Source organism: Notamacropus eugenii, chromosome 3 (genome assembly GCF_028372415.1).
Source record: "Notamacropus eugenii isolate mMacEug1 chromosome 3, mMacEug1.pri_v2, whole genome shotgun sequence".
NCBI classification, from domain to species: domain Eukaryota; kingdom Metazoa; phylum Chordata; class Mammalia; order Diprotodontia; family Macropodidae; genus Notamacropus; species Notamacropus eugenii.
The window spans coordinates 199,661,513-199,683,931 of NC_092874.1; the positions used below are offsets into that span (position 1 = coordinate 199,661,513).

General features: G+C 38.3%; 1 protein-coding gene across 6 annotated transcripts in view; it reads left to right on the forward strand.

Moving 5' to 3' along the window:
- Positions 1-22,419, forward strand: part of LOC140533766 (uncharacterized) — a 116,880-nt gene that overhangs the window by 73,296 nt on the left and 21,165 nt on the right. For all 6 annotated transcript variants that reach the window (XM_072653940.1, XM_072653932.1, XM_072653934.1 and 3 more), the window contains 3 exons: positions 978-1,063; positions 2,957-2,998; positions 3,310-3,398. The gene's annotated coding sequence lies outside the window, so the exon portion shown is untranslated. The remainder of the gene's footprint in view (positions 1-977; positions 1,064-2,956; positions 2,999-3,309; positions 3,399-22,419) is intronic.

Sequence of the window (22,419 nt, forward strand, 5' to 3'; positions counted from 1 at the left end):
AGAGTATATGTGTCTTTCTACTCCCCCATCTTGGCTCCGCCCAGAGCTCTAATTTGTTAGGTGAAAATATGTATTATATTTATTACATTCATAAGAGAGTCAAACTAATTTTTAGTAATTCATTCTCATTATGGCTAGACTTTGTTTATGGAAGAATCTTTTGTTATTAATCTCTAGCTAAGTTTGGGATCCGTGCTTTTTTTTTCTATTCAATTTGATCAAAGAAACATTTTTAAATTGGCCACCCTGAGCAGAATACTATTCTAGGCAGTTGTAAAGAAAGTTTATTGGTTCATTGGTTGTTGTCCTTCATTTTCAAAGAAAACCAAAATGACATCACTATGTTGGAGTCAAGGTATGTATGGTGTCTGACTTTGACTGATTGGACCATTATGATTTTAGAAGGCTTTTCCACAGGTCAGGCACAAATAGTCCATATGAATGCTTGGATCTCTAAATTTGCACATCTCACATTTCTTTTAAACTACTGCAATTCTGTTTCACTCAGAGTACAACAGCTTCTTCCATGCAGGCATGTCATGCTGACTAGTCCCATGCCAGTGTTTCCCACGTCACACAATTGATTCCAAAGTTCTTCAGAGAGATCTTGAGAGTGTCTTTTGACCACCATGTGAGCACCTCCCTGGCATGAGTTCTCTGTAAAATAGTCTTTTCAGCAAATACATGTTAGGCATTTGAACAATGTGGCCACCTCATCAGAGTTACACTCTCTGCAGTAGAGTTTGAATGCTTGACAGTTTAGCTCAAGAAAGGACCTCAGTGTCCTGTACCTTATCTTTCCAAGTGATCCTCAGAATCTTCTTAAGACAATTCAAATGGAAGCCATTCAGTTTCCTGGCATGGCACTGGTATACTGTCCAGGCTTCACAGGCATACAACATTGAGGTCAGCCCAATGGCTCTGTAGACCTTCAGTTTGGCAGTCGGTCTAATCTTTTCTTCCACACTCTCCTTCAGAGCCTCGTAAACACTGAGCTAGCTCTGGCAATGGGTGCATCAACCTCATCGTCTCTGTGTATAACCCTGGAAAGTATACTCCCAAGGTAAATGAACTTATCCACAGTATTCAAAATTTCTCCATTTGCTATGACTGATGGATGGTGTAGTATTGGATGGTGGAGAATCTATGTCTTTTGGATGCTAATTGTTAAGCCAAAATTAACATTAGCAGGAGAGAATCAATCCATGCTTTGTTGCATCTCAGCTCCAGAGATTGCACTGACTACACAATTGTCTGGGAACAAAAAATCATGCACCAACTCTCTTTCCTCTTTAGTCTTTGCTTGCAGCCTTTTCAGATTCAATGATTTACCCTCAGTGTGGTAGCTGACCTTGATGCCATTTTCTTCCTTGTTGAAGGCATCTGACAATATTGCTGAAAACATCATGCTAAAAAGCATGGTATCAAACACACAATCCTGCTTCACTTCATTGATGACCAGAAATCAAGACAGCATTCTACGTTGTCTAGAACCTGGTCAAGTCTCATGTAATTGATGAATTGGTGAATACTAATGAACTTCTTCAGGCAACCAAATTTTGACATGATTTTCCACAAACCCATACAACTGACCAAAGGCCTTGGTCAGACTGATGGATGTTTTACAGACCTCTGTTCTGCTCCTGGCATTTCTCTTGAGGTTGTCAGATAGCAAATATCATATTGACTGTTCCTTGGCCTTTTCTGAAGCCACATTGGCTCTCAGGTAGGTCATCATTTTCCAGGGGAAGGAACAGCCTATTAAAGAGAACCCTGGTGAAAATATTGCCAGTAATGATTGCCATGGGACAACCTATTTCCCTTTCCTTTATAAAGATGGACAGAGGAGGCATCTTTAAATTCCTGCAGGATAACCTCCTCTTGCCATATAAGCCAGAAGATTTCAGTCAGCTTTTGTATGTGCAGTGGACCTCATACCTTGTAAATCTCAGCTGGAATAGAATCAGCACCAGGTATGTTGCCACAAGAGCCTAATGGCATTCAAAACCTCTTTTTCAGCTGGAAATCAGTTAGAGAGGGGTTGACTTCAACCTAAGGTAAACAGTCAATGGCTTCAGCATTGATTGACGGTGGTCTGTTGAGAACACTAGAAGTATTCAGCTAATTTCTCCAGGATTATGTGTTTATGATCAATGAATCAATGTGGCTCTGTTGGCAGTGGATAGAGTACTGCCCAGGAGTAAGGAAGATATGAGTTCAAATCTGGCCTCAGAAATGTCTTAAGCAAATCACTTAACCCTAATTGCCTCAGTTTCCTCATCTGTAAAATGAGCTGGAGGAGGAAATGACCAACCACCCTAGTACCTTTGCCAAGAAAACCTCAAATTGGGTCACAAAGAGTAGGACATGAGTAAAACAACTGAATAACAACAACATACTCGTGAAGGAAGATTCTGGCTCCTACTTTTCTTTTGGGAATGTGGGGAAGAAAACAGGGAGAGGAAAGAAAGGGAGACAAAGGGAAACAGAAAGAGACAGAGACAGAGATTTTTAAAAATGAAAGAATGAAAAAAAAGAGGTTCATTGAGATTTCTTTTTAAAAAGACAGAGGACAGAAAACCCCAAAAGAAGCACAGTAAAGCAAGACAACTTTGAAAGCTTTACGTTGAACTGTTCCTTGTAAAGATCTGCAGTTTCATGTGCAAGCTTCATTTTCTTTACTATTATGTCTGTGGAAATGTACATTTTATTTGTTGTTTGGTAAGTTCAGAATTTTAAAATTTCCAAAGAGAGAGACAGAGAGACATTGAAGAGAGAGAGAGAGACAGACAGACAGACAGACAGACAGACAGACAGACAGACAGATGGACAAAAGGCACTTCCCTCCCTTTGCAGAGGTAGGGGACTGAAAGTGTGGAATAACAAAGATAATGTCAAACTTTTCGATATGCTGGTTAGTTTTTTAATGTAATTTTTTTCTTTTCATTCTTTTAAGGGATGGTCTCCTGAGGGTCAATGGGGGAGATAAATCGAGAAAGTAAGTGATAAAGAAAAATGATAATGAAAATTTATTTTTAAAAAAGAAATGTTTTCTCCTCTTTGTCTCCTGCACTGTCATTCAGAGATCACAAAGGGCTAATCAATCAAATATTGCATCTTTATAAAGCTAATTTTGATATTTTTTCTTGTCATGGTATAGTGATCTCATTCATTTCAAGTGAAAGTTCACTCACTGATGATGGGTAGATTAAAGACCTGAGCTAAATGACATTTATGTAACTAGCACAATACAGGAAATGCTGTGAATGTATTAGGTGTACCTAATTTAAGTGTTCTGTTCTAACCTAGAAAGAATCTTTGAGTCCTTAAGAAATTGTTTAGTCCAAGTACATCATCAGGTCCTGACTATTACCATTTTATCAAGTGAAATCTTCAAGGTAAGTGGGTTTGGGAGATCATTTGTAAAAACTCGGATTCTTGACTCTCTGAACTTATCTTAAATCTTTGTCTCCTTTTGGAAAAGTTTCATGTACTTGGAATCATACATAGAGGTAGAAGTTGATATATGCGTATATGATGAAAATTGTAGTTTTACAGAACAAGTAAAGGAGGAGAAAAATGTATTTTAGGAGTTTTCTATAGCATGAAAAATGAAAGAGGAAGAAAAAAAGAGAAACTTTTCAGCCCAACCATTTGTTTCCATGCTAGATTGTAGAGAAACCATTCCTGACAGATGAAAACACATCTGAACTCCATGAAAATATTCCACTAAAAACCAAGAAACTCCAATTATTTGTCTACACAAATGTGGTAAACGAAGACAAGAAATTCTTCTTTCTATAAAGAAAAAATATTTTTAATTTTAATTTAGTGTATATGTCATGCAATGTATACACAACTCTTGTATGGGAGGGTCTGTCTTGATTGGTTTGGCTATACTCTGTGGGACTTTCCACTTCTCCAAATAGTTATCTCCATCTAGAACAGGAAATATCGGTACTTGGCATTTCCCAAGTGTTGTTATCAGCTCATTTCCCTGTGCAACCACACAGGATTTCACATCTTGAAACATGAATATTAAAAAAAATTAATAGAAACTGACAGAACTTGAATCTCAGTCCATAAGTTTATAGAGAATAAACTTACAAGGGAGATTTACATAGTTTCTATGAGTTATGGTCCTGTTCTGCATGTGGTTCCAACTGGGTGAAGTCCAGCTTCATTTCCTACTTTGTAGTTCCTCTGTACGTGTCAATTGCTTGTTTCTTCAACTGTCCTATGCTTTCTGTTCACTGTAATGATCCCATCAGCTAGCCTAATTCTGTAGTCCTTGGCAATTTATTTTTTATTTTTAATCCTCTTGCTGATGTGACTTTTTCCACAGTGCCTCCTGTCAGGTGTCATCTCTTCCCCTCAAAGATACTCTAAATTATGTTTGCTACTCCTTGCTGTTCAACTCTCCTCTGCAAATATGATTCAGGTTACCCATCTTGTCAGCTCCTCTCTCCAGTTCAGTTCTTCTCCAGCAGGGGGTACTCATCCTCTTTCCTAGGGACTCACTTCTCTAACCTTATCCATTTGGACCTAGTCTCAGTACACTTCAATATATACAATTTTGTTAAACTTTTTGGTCTCCTATTTCACATGTACTCCAAAACTTAATTTAGGAGTTGTACACAATTATACCAAGGCTGCTTCATATTCTAATAATATAATTTTATGCTTTTGCCATAGATAGGGAAAAAAGAAACAGATTGGCTAGTAAATAGAAAAGGGAAATAATAGATAGAAAAGGAAAATAATAAATGTTGGAGAAGATGTGGGAAAATTGCAACACTAATGAATTGTTGGTGGAGTTGTGAACTGATACAACCATTCTGGAGAGCAGTTTGGAACTGTGCCCAAAGAGCTATGAAACTGTGCACACCCTTTGATACAACAATACCACTACCAGGTCTGTATCCCAAAGAGATCCCCCCAAAAGGGAAAAGGACCCACATGTGCAAAAATATTTATAGCAGCTCTTTTTATAGTGGCAAAGAATTGGAAATTGAGGTAATGTCCATCAGTTGGGGAATGGCTGAATAAGTTGTGGTATCTGAATGTAATGGAATACTATTGTTTCATAAGAAATGGTGAGCAGGCAGATTTCAGAAAAACCTGGAAAAACTTATAATGAACTGATGCTGAGTGAAGTGAGCAGAACGAGGAGAACACTGTACACAGCAATAGTCACGTTGTGCAATTTTGATAGACTTTGATAGACTTAGGTCTTCTCAGCAATGAAAGGAAATAAGACAATTCCAAAAGACTCATGATGGAAAATGCTATTCACATCCAGAGAAAGAACTATAGAGTCTAACTGCAGAATGAAGCACTTTATTTTCATTTTATTTTCTGTTTTTTCTTCCTCGTGGTTTTCCCCTTTTGTTCTGATTCTTCTTTTTTAACATGACTAATATGGAAATATGTTAAACATGCTTGTACATGTATAGCCTATATCATATCACATGTTGTCTTGGAGGAGAAGGAAAGGAAGGAGGGAGAAAAATTTAGAACTCAAAATCTTATAAGAATGAATGCTGAAAATTATTGTTAAATGCAATTGGAAAAAATAAAATACTGTTAGGAGAAGAAAAGGACATTGCCAAAAAAAAAAGAAAAAAAGAAACAGAATTCTTAGAGCAAGAATGATGAAATCTGAACTGTAATGGACTTGAACTGGCTTGCTAATCTGTAACTGAAGTGGACCATGGAGAGAAGGAATGGAAAGACTCAGCACAAGGCTGAGACAAAAGGTTATTAAAATGAGTAGTTGAGATAGAAATAGCTCCATGGTGCTTAATATTATAGGATCATAGATCTGAGAACTAGTAAGACTCTTAAAAGCCATCTGTTCCACTCTTCTGTCTCATTTTACAACTGAGGAAATTGAGGCCCAGGGATATTAAAGTGGTTTGCCCCAAGTTAAAGTTTGAAAGCAGTGAAAGTGGGATTTGAACATAGGTCTCTTCAGGGTCAGATCTCTTTGCTGATGTACCATCTTGACTCTCTTTGATTTCAAGCTAACCCAAAGGTTAAAGAAAAGGACTAGGAATATCTCTTCACTACAAACAATACAAATAGAGAAAACAAGAATTAAATAAGACTTTTAAATTACTCAAACTGTACCTTAGGTGTTTCTCTGAAAAAAATTGATTGTCTTTAAAATTAGGTTGTTTAAATTGTTTTAAATTTAACTATTCTAGGAAGAACCTCAATAAACTGAAAAATATTTAGATAAGGGACAAGCAGGGTGGAGAAGGGTCTTGAGATTGGGTCATATGAAGCCTGGTTCAAGAAAATTGGAATGTTTGTATGGAGAAAGGAAGACTTTGGGGTGGAGGGATACTACAGCTGATAATAATAATCATTGATATGTAACAATAATGACTAGCAGCTATTTACAAAGTGATTTACAAATATTATCTCCTCTTATCCTCACAAGAACCCTGGGAAGTAGATGGTATTATTATTCTCATTTAAGAGATGAGAAAAATGAAACAAAGAACAACTAAGTGACTTGCCAGGTCACATAGTGTCTAAGTGTCCAAGGCAGAAATTGCATTCAGGTCTTCCTGACTCCATTTCCAGCTCCCTATCCACTGCACCACCTAGCAGCCCACAAGTCATCTCCCAGTATTTTAAGGATGTCCCATGGAAGAGCGATTCAATTTATTCCTTATTCCAGAAGGAAGAAGTAGGAGTAAGGGGAGAAAGTTGCAGAGGAATAATGAAAGGTTTCATTGAGTGAAAAATTCCTTAAGCGTTATCAGGTTTTGCAGATGGTGTGATGTGAGGTCTACTTAAAGAATTCCAGTGATTCAACTAAAAATTAGTGGAAACAATTACTTTAAGGAAAGTTGAAGGATATAAAATAAACCCAATGAAAACACCACCTGTTCTGCATATTAAAAGGTCAGAATTGAGTAGAAACTTTGAAATGTAAATGTAGGAAATGAAATAAACATTAAAAGACACATATTTGATTAATTAGAAGGTACTATTTGAGAATAAATTATTTACATGCTAAAAAGGAGAGAAGTAACACCTCCTCTCAGAGCCCTAATGTCTCAAAAGTGATTTTTGTTAGTGTCCAACTCTTCATGACCCCATTTGGGGTTTTCGAGGCAGAGGTACTAGAATGGTTTGCCATTTCATTCTCCAGCTCATTTTACGGAGAAACAACTGAGGCAAACAGTGACTTCCCCAAAGTCACACAGTTAGCAAGTGTCTGAGGCTGGATTTGAACTCATGAAGGTGAGTCATTCTAATTCCAAGCCCACTGTGCTACCTAACTGCCCCTCAAGGGTGATAGAGGAAACTTAAAGAAGACAGACAAAGGACCTGGGGAGGAGAGGCTGTTCCTTTTTGATCCTTAGGAGAAAAAGGAAAGAAAGTTAGGAAAGTGTATTGGGGAAAAAAGGAGAAGGAATGGGAGAGAACGAATTATCTTACATAATATGAACTGAAAAGTATACCAGTATGGAGGAAAAGAGTAGGGGAAAGGGTATCCAAGGAACCTCATTACTTCTTGTCATACTATATTAGACTACTTAACAATCCCTCTTCCAGTCTCCTCTCATGTAACTTATTTTTTACATCATGGCCAAAGTAATTTTCCTAATTAAGCTGATGTTGTTAGTCTCTTAATTTAATCTCCAAGGGCTGTAAGAAATTCCTTAGCCTGATATGCAGGTGGAATCCTTATTCGCAGAGCCACTTCTAGATTCTGACTGCCACCATTACTGAATTCATACCATCTGGTCTTCTCTTGATCCTTATTGCTTCCAATGAACTGATTACTCACCTACCTTTCCCCATGATTTTGACACCTGACTAAAAGTCTCATTCTCCACCTCTTCCAGCACTTAGTACAGTGGTGGACACAAAATAGGCCTGATAGATGCTAGTTGACTAGCATTTTGCCAACTGACTCTTCCTCTGCCATCAGACAGAAATATTAGTGGGGAGGAATGTTTTGGACCCTCTCTCCTTCCGTGGTTCCTGAATTCTTCTTCTACTACAATCGTCACCTCCACTGTTCCTCCACCAGGATAGTCATCTGTTAGGACTCACCATCATTTGGAACTGATTCTGAGTTCTGAAATTCCTCTCTCTGTCCAGTCTTCTATCCTTCTACCTCTCTTACTCCCTTGACTTTCACAACATGTCTTCATTATTATTAGTGGTTTATTTTATTATTGATTATAAATTAATTTTAAAATTATTCATTTTATGTTATCATTAGTGTTCCTCTTATCATTGTGGCAGATCATATCTGAGAAGTGTGTGCTCTAATCACAGCCTACTTGGCTCACAGAGGAAATCCTGTGTATTAACTGATACCTCGTCCTACCATGGCTTATAACATTATTAACAACATTGCATGTCTGACATGCAATCAGATGCAGAGTCAAATTTGTTTCTTCTGCTCCACTGAACAGCACCCTCTTTACTCTTCTTTTGTTGACTAATAGACTCCTTAGTCTCATACTTAGTGCTGTCACCTTAAGTCCATAAATCTATTCTCTATTTCCCTCAATTTCAGTACATAATCTCATCTCCTACTTGACTGGCTAGTCGACATGAATTTCCTCAAAGTCCCTCTTTCACTCCTCTCATTCTTTCAATTTTCTCACCCATTTCATCCAAGACATGATGCTCTTTCTTGCTAGAAATGACCCTCAGTTTCATTCCTTCTCCTCCATAACCTTGTGCTACCTCTAATTTAATTTCTTTCCTTTTCTCTCTCACCCCCCCTTTTCTCTCTTTCCCCCTCACTTTCTCTCTTTTCTCTCTTCAGGTTTCTTCTTTCAGGTAACAAACCTATCTTAAGAAATCTTTTTTCAACTCTGCATCCTCCTTAAATAAACATCTTATCTTTCTCCCTCTTCACTACCAAACATCTGGGAAAAGTAGTCTATATTTACTGCCTTATCTTCCTTATAATACAACTCAACACCTTCAATATCGTTTCTTTCCCTACCACTCATCTTTCTCCAGTACCACCAAGAACTTCTTTATCATTAGATATACTAGCTTTTGGGGAGTTCTCTTGACTTGTTTACAGTATTTTGGGCATTTGTTTCCATTGTCTTCCATGCACTCATATTTCTCCTCCTAATTTTCTGAACACTCCATTTGTCTTCTTCCTCTTCTCAAACTATATACATACATGCTTCCCTCTGCCCTCTTTCCTTTCTCCACTCATGTTGCATGCACTCCTTTGCAGATGTGGAAGCAAAATAATTACTTAGAAATTGTCCAGTTATTATCCAATGATAATTAATAATCAATAACTAAACCAAGTCAATGACTAATAATTAATCCATTACCAATAATTAATAGCTAATAATGGATCTTTCCTTTAATCACACATGTAATTAACACATGAGACCAAATTAGAGATAAGATGGGTGAATAGACGTTGCTAGAATATCTAGATCAGCGTTTAATGTTATAAATTACATAAAAGACTAAGTAATGATGATTTGTCTCAACATGCTTCATTTATGTCCCATATTTCCATATTAAATTCTTTGTCTAATACAATTTCAATGTGACAGGATATAAGAGACTCTTCTCTCCTCCTCCTCAATTCACATCATTCAGATGTCTTCCCCTGATACCTTCTTCTTCATCCCTGTCTTACATGATGAGGTGACCTTATTATGTGGCAAGGGAAATCCCTCTACATCCACAATGGATCTCATTTCATCCCATCTTCTCTAGCAGACTACAGCTATTATCATGTAATCTTCAATCTCTCCCTATCTACTTCCTGCTTCCCTGCTTCTTATAAACAGACCCATGTCCCCATTGTACTAAAAAGTAACCTTACTCAATCCACTCTACTCACCAGCTGTTGTCCTATATTTTTCTTCCCTCTGTGACTAAACTCCTTAAGAAAGCTGTCTATGAGTGATTTTAACCTCCCTTTTCTCACTCTTTTTTAACTTTCTGCAGTATGGTTTCTGACTGCCCTATTCAACTAAAATTGCTCTCTCCAAAGTTACCAAAGATGTCTCATATGCCAAATCTTAATAATCTTTCCTCAGGCTTTACTCTTCTTGACCATTCTGCGGTCTCTGGCATTATTAATTGCTTTCTTTGCTATGTTCTTGTCTCTAGGTTTTTGAGAAACTTCTCTTCTCTTCTCTCTCTCTCTCTTTCCCCTTCTCTCCTTGCCTTTCTGATAACTTCTCAGTCTACGTTACTGAATTTTCCTCTAAGTCATCCCCTTTTTCTCTTCTCCCTCTATAATATTTTGCTTGGTGATCTCATAAGCTCCCTTGGATTCACCTATCATTTCTATGCAGGTGATATTCAGATCTACTTACTTTACCCTAACTTCTGTCCTGATCTGAGTCATGCATTTCCAACTTTCAGTTGGACATCTCAAACTGGATGTCTCATAGACAACTTAAACTCAACATGTCCAAAATAGAATTTATTATCTTTCTGCCTAAGCCCTCTTCTCTTCCTAACTTTCCTATTACTGTTGAGGGCACCATCATCTTCCTAGAAATTCAGCATCTCAACCTAGGAGTGATCCTGAACTCCTCACTCCCACCCCTCATATCTAATCCTGTTTAATCTCCCTTTGAAATATCTCTTGCATATGTCTCCTTACCTCTAATTCTGTCACCACACTGTGTAGGCCCTTATCACCTCATACCTAGACTATTATAATAGCTTGTTGGTTGGTTTACCTTCTTCAATTCTCTCCCTATTACAGTTTAATCTTTATTTAGCTGTCTTCATAAATCAGAATCTGAACAAGTTACCTCCCTATTCAATCAATTTTATTAGCTCTCTTTTCCTTTCAGGATCAAATATAAAATCCTCAGTTTGGCTTTAAAAACTCTTAATAACCTCAATTTTTCCTATATGTCCAGTTTTCTTACTACTGATTGCTTATTTGACCACAGACATAGTGATGTCATCTTGGTCCTCTTCAAGAATGAAAGACGAAAACCAGTCAATTACATTACTCCCCTCTACATACTATGCAATCAGTGGATTGCCTCCTTGCTCTTCCTTACACAAGACACCCCCATCATCTGACTGAATTTTCACTAGCTAGCCCATGTCTAGAATTCTCTTTCTTTGGTTTGGATTCCTGGCCTCCCTAATTTCCTTTAAGTCAAAAAAAATACCTTCTTCTACAAAAAGCCTTTCCTAGTTCTCTTTAATATTAGTGACTTCTATCTGAGATCATCTCCAATTTACCCTGTATATTTCTTGCTTGTATGTTATCTCCTCCATCGGATTGTGAGCTCCTTTAGATAGGGAATATTTTAACTTTATTTTCGTATCCCAGGCTCTTACCACAATATCTGGGACATAGTAGATACTTAATAATGCTTGTTGACTCAGTTGTACTTGACTTTGCTTAATAACAGCTATGGAAACTTTAAAATATTCAAGAAGGTATCTTCTATGATTTACCCAGGAACCTTATAATAAAAATTATGATACTACCTAAATTAATTTACTTATTCATTACTCTACCAATCAAACTCCCAATAGAATATTTTATAGCTCCAGAAAAAACTAATAATGAATTCTATTTGGAGGAATAAAAGGTCAAGAATTTAAATGGCAATCTAAAAAAAGAAGGGGAAGAAAAAAGGTCAATCAGTACCATATGTCAAATAACAATACAAAGTATTATTTATTAAAATGCTTTGGTATTGTTTGAAGAAAAAGAGAGCTAAATGAGTAGAACAGATAAAGTACACAATATACAGAGGGAAATAAACACAGTAACTTAGTGCTTGATAGACCCAAAGACCCTAAGTACTGGGAGAAAGACTCACTATTTGACAAACGCTTTGGGGAAAAGTAGAATTAGTCTGGCAAAAATTATGCTTAGACCACCAAACAACACATAACAAGATAGGTTGAAATGGCTATAGTGACTTAGCTATAAAAAGTAACAGAATAAATAAGATAATAAAGAAGAATAAATTAGAGGAGAAAGTAAAAAATTAGCTTTTAGATTTATGTTTCATGAATACACAATTCATGAATTCTTGAATACACAAGTGATAGAGAGGACAATATAGTTTTGATTACTTAAAATTAAAATGAGATTGCCTAAATGAACCTAATGTAATAAAAATTAGAAGAGAAAGAGATAACTGGGAAAAAAATCTTTGCAATAAATTTTTTTATAACGATCTCACATCCATGAAATATAAGGAACAGATTCAAATCCATAAGACTAAGCACCACTCCCCAATGTTTGAATTCATCCTTCATTGCTGAAGAAGACCATGCCATCAGAGAAATGATGACATGACTTGCACTTGACTTTGTTTGTGAGTGTGAGTGAGTGAGTGTGAGTGAGGGAGGGCTGTGCAAGGTCACCAGCCTCACTTCTCCTCCAGAGCCATCTGAATCCAGTGACCAGATATTCATCAGGGTGACTGGGGATGACCCAGACTGAGGCAATTGGGATTAAGCGACTTGCCCAAGGTCATACAGCTAGTGAGTGTCAAATGTCTGAGGTGAGATTTGAACTCAGGTCCTCCTGATTCCTGTTCTGGTGCTCTATCCACTGCACCACCTAACTGCCCCAACCATTCACCATAGATAAATGGTCAAAAGATGTGAAAAAATATTTTTCAAAGAAAGAAATCCAAGTCATCAACAATCATATAAAAATTGTCTAAATCACTAATAATTAGAGAAATTAAAATTAAAGCAATTTTGAGATTCTACCTCATATGTATTATACTGAGAAAGGTAGCAAATTAATAAATTGACAAACTTTGGAAATGTGACCATAGTGTACTGTTGATAGAGCTGTGAATTGGTCTGTGCATTCTGGAAAGTAATTTGGAACTACTCCCAGAAAGCTGTCAAGTTCACCTTTGTAATATCTTTTGACTACACTCCCTTTTCTCCTTTGATTCTACCACCAGCCTGGCGCAGGTGTTCATTTCTTCAAACCTGGACTACTGCAATAACTACTGGTTAGTCTGCCTGACAGAAGTCTCTCTTCCCTCTAGCCTACCCTCTATTCAGCTGCTAAAGTATTTTTCTAAAGTGGAGATCCAAACTGTCCCTCCATAATCAATAAACTTCAAAGACTCCTTATCACCTTAATATCAAATACCTGTTTAGCATCCAAAGCCCTTTATAATCTAGCCTGCCTTTCCAGTCTTCTTGTAACTTACACCACCTCACATATTCTTTGACCCAGTGACTGTAGTCTTTTGGCTGTATCACGGACAGGACACTCCATCTAGCAACTCTGGGCATTTTCAATGGTTGTGCCTAATACCCCAATACTCTCCCTCTTCATCTCTGCTTCCCTGGCTTCCTTCAAATACCAGCTTAAATCCCATCTACTACCAAAAGTCTTTCCCAATCTCACTCAATTCTAGTGCCTTGCTGTTGATTATTTCCTATGCTGTGTATACACACACACACACACACACACACACATACATGTCTGTGTATACTCATAGCTGTTTACATGTTGTCTCTGTCATTAACTTGTGAATTCCTTCAGGACAGGGACTGGTTTCTGTCTGCTTAATACAGTTCCTGGCACATAGTAGGCACTTAATAAATGTTTATGACTGATTGTCCTCTTACTGGGAAATAAGCAAACTGTAGCGTGTGAATGTGGAAATGCCATATTATTGTGCCATAAAAATAATGAAATGGACAATTTCGGAGGAAACTGGAAAGACCTCTGTGAACTGATATAGAGCCAAATGAGCAGAGCTAGGAGAGTGATCATTACATATATACTTCAATTCAGACCCCAGATCTCTGACTATTATTATTGATAGAAGGGGGACCTTAGAAACACTTGATCAGCAGGCAATATGTGTGTATGTGTGTGTGTGTGTGTGTGTGTATGTGCGTATGTGTGTGTACAGTGGAGTTAGTATCTCTATCTTGACCTGATTCCTAGCTTTCCCCTTGGGTGAGATCTAGGAATTCTTTTCACTTGGTTGAGCTAAGATATCTTGCTCTCACAGAGAGAGTTCATTCACTCAGTTGTTTAGAATCTAGAAAAAACTACTTTAAAGTTCCCAGTTGGACAAGTTGAAGTTCTAATTATACAAATATTAATAAATTGGATAAATCAAAATAAGTATATGGTATAAAAAGAAAGGCTACTGTATACAAATTTAAAGTTGGATTCTACTGTGACCTTTGCTAATAACTAGCTGTTTGACCTCAGGGAAGTCACTTTAACCTCTCTGGACCTGAGTTTATCATTTGTAAAGTGAATGTGTTATATTTACAAAGGTTCCTTTCTGAATAGTAGGCTAAGTAGTGCACAGTATAGCATAAGGACAAGCACAATGACTTCTTGGCATGTTAGAAATGATCTCATTCAATTCCTGTAATTTCCTTAACAATAATGTCAGTTTTGAGGTCTTATCTGTATATCTCTTCTAATTCCTGTTTGCTATTAGTTTGTATAAATGGGCTTATTTGCTATTCTCTATGTATATTCTTTGTGGAACTGGCATTTGTTGGGAAGGTTTCCTTGGATACATGGCTTGGGGCACTCCTTCCCTGTAGTACTGCTTGAACTTAACAATTGTTTCCCCTATACTAGCAATATTTAGCAGGGCTAATAGAGTTCTAGCCTTGTACCCTTTCTCTGTGGAGAGCAGAGTGACCAGCTACTGGCACAAATTTCTTGCTTCCCCTCCTAGCTGGAATCAAAGTCTCCCTTGAAGAAGGGTGAGGCAGAGGAGACTAGATATTTATTCATGCCTCCCTGCAAGCCACATGTAGGCAGACTCATGCTGACACCTATAACCTGTACAGGTAATACCCATACGTACATCTTCTACCTTATATGATAGTTTTACATAAAATTGCATTGCAAATTCATCTCCCAACTGAGCTGGCAGCAGGACCCTGAAGCCCAGGGCACTGGTGGCAGCAGCCCCCTGTCAGGCATCCTCTGCTTCAGACACTGCAGTTGCTCCCCATCTCAGGCACTGAAACCATTCTGGGTGACCACTGAAGCCACAGAACTCTGGAGGGGGCAGGGCCTCGAAGAGCCCCAAGAGGGGAGGGGGAAATCTGTAGAACAGTCTATTTAAATTAAGTAAGAACTACTGTAAGGAAAGAGAGCTATTGAGAGCAAATATATAAAGGAGAAGAAAATGCCAAAGGTATAGAAAAAAAAACCTCAGAACTTACTAGAAATGAGGCTTTTCCTTTATTTATTTTTTCTATTATCTCTTTACAATGATTGGACAAATAAAGAAGAAAAAGTAGATTAAAAACTGATTAAAATTGAGTTCAGATATCAGATGATTTGGATACCAAAAGCTTCTTACTGAAAAATTCTCCCTCTTACTGTCACTTATTTCAACTAAATTAGAAACTTGGCCCACACCTCTAACCCTTGCTGCAAGGGAGGCTGAGACTGATGAACCGCTTGAACTCAGGATGCCCAAGTTTCAATGGCTGACAGCTGATGAGGAGTCTACATTAAATCTGGTACCAATATGATGAATCCCTGGAAGTAAGGTCACCAGACTGCCAGAGGAGGCATCTCAGGTCAGAAATGGAGCAGGTCAATGCTCCTGGCCAATCAGGAGGAGAATCAGACTTGTAAATGGCCTCTCCCTCTCTGGGCTGGTTAAGAGAAGGAGACTCAGTCTCACACAAAAACCCCCAAATGTTTATTATTTTCACTAAAAACGGGTTTGATCACAGACAGATATTGTCAATAAAAATAAGCTGTGTGTGTGCGTGTGTTTGTCCTTTGTTGCTGAAGAAGACCTTGCCATCAGAGAAATGATGACATGACTTGCACTGGACTTTGTTTTGAGTGACAGAGGGCTGTGCAGGTCACCAGTCTCACTTCTCCTACAGAGCCATCTGAATCCAGTGACCAGATATTCATCAGGATGACTGGAGATGACCCAAGATGAGGTAATTGAGGTGAAGTGACTTGCCCAAGGTCACACAGCTAGTGAGTGTCAAGTGTCTCAGGTGAGATTTGAATTATTCCACTGACAAAAGAACTCAAAGAGAAAACATCTTTCCTGGACCTGTTGTTGCTCCTCTCTCTGCTCCTGCCATTGCTTCCATGTAAGCTAGAGTTCCTAAAGCCCTAGTCCCCACCCCTGCAACTCTCTGGGATGGTGCCATCAGTCCACCTCTGGAATTATGTTGCCAAACACTAGAAAACTAACAGGATACATTGTCATTACCACAAGTACAAGCTATAACATTGGCAAAGTAACTGTCTTGACAGCTGACTCAAATAGTGCTGTAAAGACCACCCTGGCTCATGTAAGACTTCAGATGCAATCCATATTGCTTCTGAGGAAATGGAGGCTTTTGGAGGAAAGACCTTGCTGTATGTTGTTGATATAAAAGATGAACAGTGAATCAGTGATCCAGTGGGGAAAGCTATACAGAAATTGGGAGGAATTAGTCAACGATGCCAGTGCTATCAGCTTGACTAGTACATTGGAAACAGCTACAAACAAAGTAGATTTGATGAGAGTTAAAACCAGAGGAAGTGATGTTATGCCTAAAGCATTCTGATTTGGAAAAAAAAATAAAATTGTTTATATCCTAGACTTCAGCCAGCTGGTAAAGCTGAATCCTATCTGGTTTAAAGAACACTGTTTGTACTACTGTTAAATATGACAGGTCTAGGTAGGTACTAGGTTATTAATGTTTTATGGCCCAAAGTCACCTTGAGGATTTCTTCTGATAGGAGGATCTGTCCTTAAAAACCATTGCAGAAAAGCTACGATTGCCAGTGCCACATATTCTACTTTTAGTAAATCAAAAAGTTTTACTGGCAATTTTATTGTTGATGAAAATATGTTGAAGGAAGAAGCAATAAAAACTTTTGATGTCTGTATAGCAAAACCAGGCTAGCATTCTTCCTGGATGAACACCTTAAGACAGTTACTAAGGAAATGGAAAAATACGATGCAGCTCCACCAGCCAAAGTTTGAAGAGGATGTCTACAGTAACCCAAATTGTATCCTGTAGTAGTTGAAGAAATATTTGAAATTCTGAAGAGATTTCTTAGTGCAGATACTATGAAAGCAACTCTTTGAGCATCTGTTTAAATTACCTGGAGAAAATGATAGTATTTGATATTTTACAAATAATAGTCAGTCAATAAATGCTTTTTAATTGTGTCTGACTGTGCCAGGCAACATGCTAAGTGCTAAGAATACAAAAAGGGGCAAAAGACAGTCCCTCCCCGCAAGGAGCTCACACTCTAATGGGACAGTCAAAATGCAAACAACTATACACAAACAAGCTACATCCAGGAAAAAAGGGGAGATGATCAATAAAGGGAAGGCACTAGAATTAAAAGGGATTAGAGAAGACTTCTTGTAGAAAGTAGGATTTTTGTTGTTGTTGTTGAGTTGTTTTTCAGTCATATCTAACTCTTCCTGACTCCCATTTGTGATTTTCTTAGTAAAGATACTGGAGTGGTTTGTCATTTCCTTCTCTAGCTCATTTTACAGATGAGGAACAGAGGCAACCAGGGTTAAGTGACTTGCTCAGGATCACACAGCTAGTGTCTGAGGCCAGATTTGAATTCAGAAAGATGAGTCTTCCTGACTTCAGGCCTGGCTCTCTATCCACTAGCTGCCAGAAAGTAGGTTTTTTAACTGGGACTTAATTCTTCTTGCTTTGAGTCTTAGATGGATTTCCATAAAATAGCCTTGGGTGTGGCATAAAGCATTATTTTTTTTCTATCCCCAGGACATAATATTTATCTATGTATCTCTCTCTCTCTCTCTCTCTCTCTCTCTCTCTCTCTCTCTCTCTCTCTCTCTCTCTTTCTCTCTCTCTCTCTCTCTCTCTCTCTCTCTCTCTCTCTATATATATATATATATATATATATATATATGTACATATACATATATATATATTATGTAAAGCATTTTAATCAGGGAGAAAGGACTTTCTAATTCAGGAAATTAATAGTAGTTCAAACAGTTACTAATATCCCATTTTCCGTCACCTCTCCATGCTTTATAATTGACTACCCTTTGTAATGGGTATCATTAAACCAAAGTGTCCACCCAGAGGATAGAGAGTAGTGTTGATTCTGGTCTGACAATACATTTGAAGTGGTGCTCTCAAGTTAATACAAGTCTAATACTTTGGTTTACTTTCCCAGACATTTCCAAGGGGAGACCTTTATCTCCCTGGGACACTTAGGACTGGGACCACAGCACATGATCATTCCTATTAGCTAAATGCCAACTTGGCTCACAATCTTTCCAAAAGTCTTTTTCTTTGTTTTCCAAAAGAATCAAATCTGAGTCCCTTTATCCCTCAGAAAATGATGATAATGGCATTACTGTAATGCTTTCAGATTTGCAAAGTGCTTGATATGCATTATTTCACTTGAACCTCACAACCTGTGTATACTACTTATTGTTACTAGTTGCATATTCCCCTAGAAATCTTTCAAGGTAGCATAATCTACAAACAACTCTAAACACCGCACAAGACAAAGATTTGCCTACATTTTACAAAGAAACAAAACAATGAGATAAACACGTGGCAGTATGTACAGCAGCATGAGGTAGAGATGCCTCAGCGGCTAAGAAATAGGGACCAAATGGGAGAGGCCAAAGAGGAGTAGAAAGGACCAGAAATAGAGAAGAAACCTTTGGAGGGAGGTGGGCAAAAACCATCATTTAAGCTGTCAGCAAAACCAGAAGTTCTTCCGTTCATCAAAGGCTAACCTTAATTCTTTTCAATTTGCAATAATGAGAAGAGCTGAATTAGGGTCAAAACAAATTGTCAGCTGAATCTCTTGCAGATTTATGCCAGATGTAACATAATTCAATTGCACACTATTTAGTCATTTCTGTAACTATTGGGAGTATCACGTGATTCCATGTTACCAAAAAATCTATCCACAGGGGACTCTCTAGTATTTTATTACTGCTGAAAACCACAATCCTTTCTCACCACTGGGAGAAAACCTAATCTTCAATTTAATCTTAATCCTCAACTACCTCTCTACTGGGGGAAAACAATCCTCAGTTTAACCTTAATCTTAAACTTGAGCCTAAATTTAAGCCTAAATCTTACCGCTGTGATTTGATCTTTGACTTACTGATTCTTTAGGATTAGATAATTTAGATAATCTTAAAATAATTTAGTTTCCAATTGATTTTTACTCTTGGTTTTCAAGGTCTTTTACTGAATGTAAGTTTTATTGCACCATGGTCTGAAAAGGGTGCATTTTTATTTTTTATTTTCTGCATTTCTCAGGATATGTGATGACTTTGTAGAGCAAAGGATATATTCCTTTCTATTCATATTCAATACTGTTCACAAATCTATAATATCTAACTTTTATAAAATTCTGTTTATCTCTTTAACTTCTTTCTTGTTTATCTTATTGTTGGATTTATTGATGGATTATGTCAAAATTTGATTGCCTGGAGAAGTTCATCAATATTGTACATCAATTTCATGATGGCATGTTTGCCCAGGTTCTGGATAATGGACAAAGCTCTCGTGCCTTCCCAGTCACCAGTGGAGTGGAACAGGGCTGTGTGCTTGCTCCCATGCTTTTTAGCATGATGTTTTCAGCCATGTTGACAAATGCTTTCAATGAAGATGAACACAGCCTCAAGGTCAACTACCTTACTGATGGTAAGTTCTTCAATTTGAAAAGATCAAAGCCAAGACCAAAGTGGAGGGAGTGTTGGTGCATGATTTTCTGTTTGCAGATGATTGCCCACTCAATGCAGCCTCTAAAGCTGAGATGCAACAAAGTATGGATCAATTCTCTGCTGCCTGTCTTAATTTTGGCCTAACAACACCAAAAAAACACTGGTGCTCCATCAGCCACCACCACACCATCCATATGTGGAACCATCAATTACAACAAATGGAGAAGTTTTGAATGCTGTGGGTAAGTTCACTTGCCTTGGTAGTATACTTTCCAGGGATGTACACATTGACAATGAGGTTGATGCACACATTGCCAGAGCTAGCTCAGTGTTTGGGAGGCTCTGAAGAAAAGTTTGGGAGAGAAGAGGGTATTAGAATGACTATCAAATTGAAAGTCTACAGAGCCGTTGTGCTGACCTCATTGTTGTATGCCTGTGAAACATGGACAGTCTACCAGCACCATGCCAGGAAACTGAATCATTTCCATTTGAACTGTCTTAGGAAGATTCTGAGGATCACCTGGAAGGATAAGGTACCAGACACTGAAGTCCTTGCTCTAGCTGAACTGCCAAGTATTCAAACTATGCTTCAGAGAGTGCAGCTCTGATGGGCTGGCCACATTGTTCTAATAGCAAATGTATGCTTGCCAAAAAGACTATTTTATGAAGAATTTGCATGGGGCAGATGATCACATGGTGGCCAGAAGAAACGATACAGGAATACTCTTAAGGTCTCTCTCAAGAACTTTGGATTTGACCATGCAACATGGGAGACACTGGTACAGAACCACTCAGCATGGCGTGCCCACATAAGAAAATATACTGTGTTCTTTGAGCAAAGCAGAATTGAGACAGCACAAAGTAAACACAGAATGCACAAATTTGGGATATTCACCCCAAATATTCACACGGACTATCTGTGCCCAACCTGTGGTAGACCATTCTGAGCTTATATTGGTCTGATCAACCACAGCTGGACACACTGAAATTTCACTTTACAATGGTGATTTCATTTTGGTCCTCTTCGAAGAAGAAGAACAACCACCACCACCACCACCACCACCACCACCACCATCACCACCACCATTCAATCATTGTTGGATTTATCTAGGTTTTGAAGAATGTTTAGGGAGAACTAGCACCTTTAGAGTGAGGGCTTCCTGAAGTTTTTTCAAGGCTGTTCATCCATCTTTGGTGTCTACCTTCACCCAACTCTCACCTGTGGCTCCAAGAAGATGTAATATGTATAACATCCACACCCTGGTAAAACCATCTCAGCAGATGGGCTAAACCAGATGAAGCATAAGATTTCCCTGACAGAATGAGAAGATGAGAAAAATTTGTTCCAATAGTCTTGAAGGCAACTGATGCAGATGCCACGGAGTACTAAGAGTTTGGTCAGACGAAAATTCCAATGTCATCCACTTCATCCTGGGCCATCACCAGTCATCTCAATTTTGTCTTGCCAGTGGACTTTGATGACTCTGGAAGAAAGACTGAGCCTGATAACTTTGTACAACTGTGCCTCACTGAAATCCAATTTATGTGCAAATCAAGACATGACCCCTAGTGCCATTGGCTATTTGAAAACAAAGGACAAGCAACAACCACAAAGGAAGCTAGGGAAGTCAATAAGCAAAGATCAGGAAGGAGAGCATTCCAGGCATGAGAGACAGCCAGAGAAAATGCCTGGGACTGAGAGATGGAGCATCTTGCCCGAAGAACAACAAGGAGGCCAGTCAGTGTCAGCTGCATTGCAAACTACATGGGTGAGGGGGAAAGACGTAAGGTATAATTAGACTGCAAAGGTAGGGGGTCAAACTATTGAGGGCTTTAAATGCCAACCAGATGATTTTCTGTTTGATCCTAGAGGTGACAGGGAGCCACCAGAGTTTATTGAGTGGTGGGTAGGGGGAGGTGACAAGGTAATATGGTTATAATTGTGTTTTAGGGAAATCATTTTGATAGTTGAGTGAGCTGGAGTGGGAAGAGATTTGTGGCAGGGTGACCAGCCAGAAGGCTATCGCAACAAGACAAGGCATGAAGTGATGAGAGTCTGCAGCAGGCTGGTGGCAGTATTAGAAGAGAGAAGGGGGTGGGGTTTATAAGAGAGATGCTATAAGGCAAAATTAATAGGGGAGAGCAGGGTGTGAGCGAGTGAGCAGTCAAGTATGACACCTAGGTTTAGAGCCAGGAGGACTGAGACAGTATCGGTGTCATGAAGAGAAACAGGGAAGTTTGGAAGGGGAAATTTTTAGGGGAGGGGAATGAGTTTTGCTTGGACATGTTGAGTTTAAGACATCTACAGTATATCCAGTTTAAGATAAACATCTTATGATGGTGCAAGACTGGAGGTCAGCAGAGAGGTTAGGGCTGGCTGAGTAAATTTGAGAATTATCAACCTATATATGATCATTGAATTCATGGGAATTAATGAGGTCACCAGGTGAAATAGTCAGAGAGAGAGAAGAGAAAAGAGCCCAGATAGAACTTTGTAGGATACTCACTGTTAGTTGGCATGACCTGGATGAAGATCCGACAAAGGTGACCTAGGAGCAGTCAAATTTGTAGGAGGAGAACAATGAGAGAGAAATTTCTTGAAAACCTAAAGAGAAGAGAATGTCAAGAAGAAGACAGTGATTGACAGGGTCAAAGGCTGCAGCAAGATAAATAAGGAAGAGAATTGAGAAAAGACCATCTAATTTTGTAATTAAAAGATCATTAATAACTTTGGAGAGAA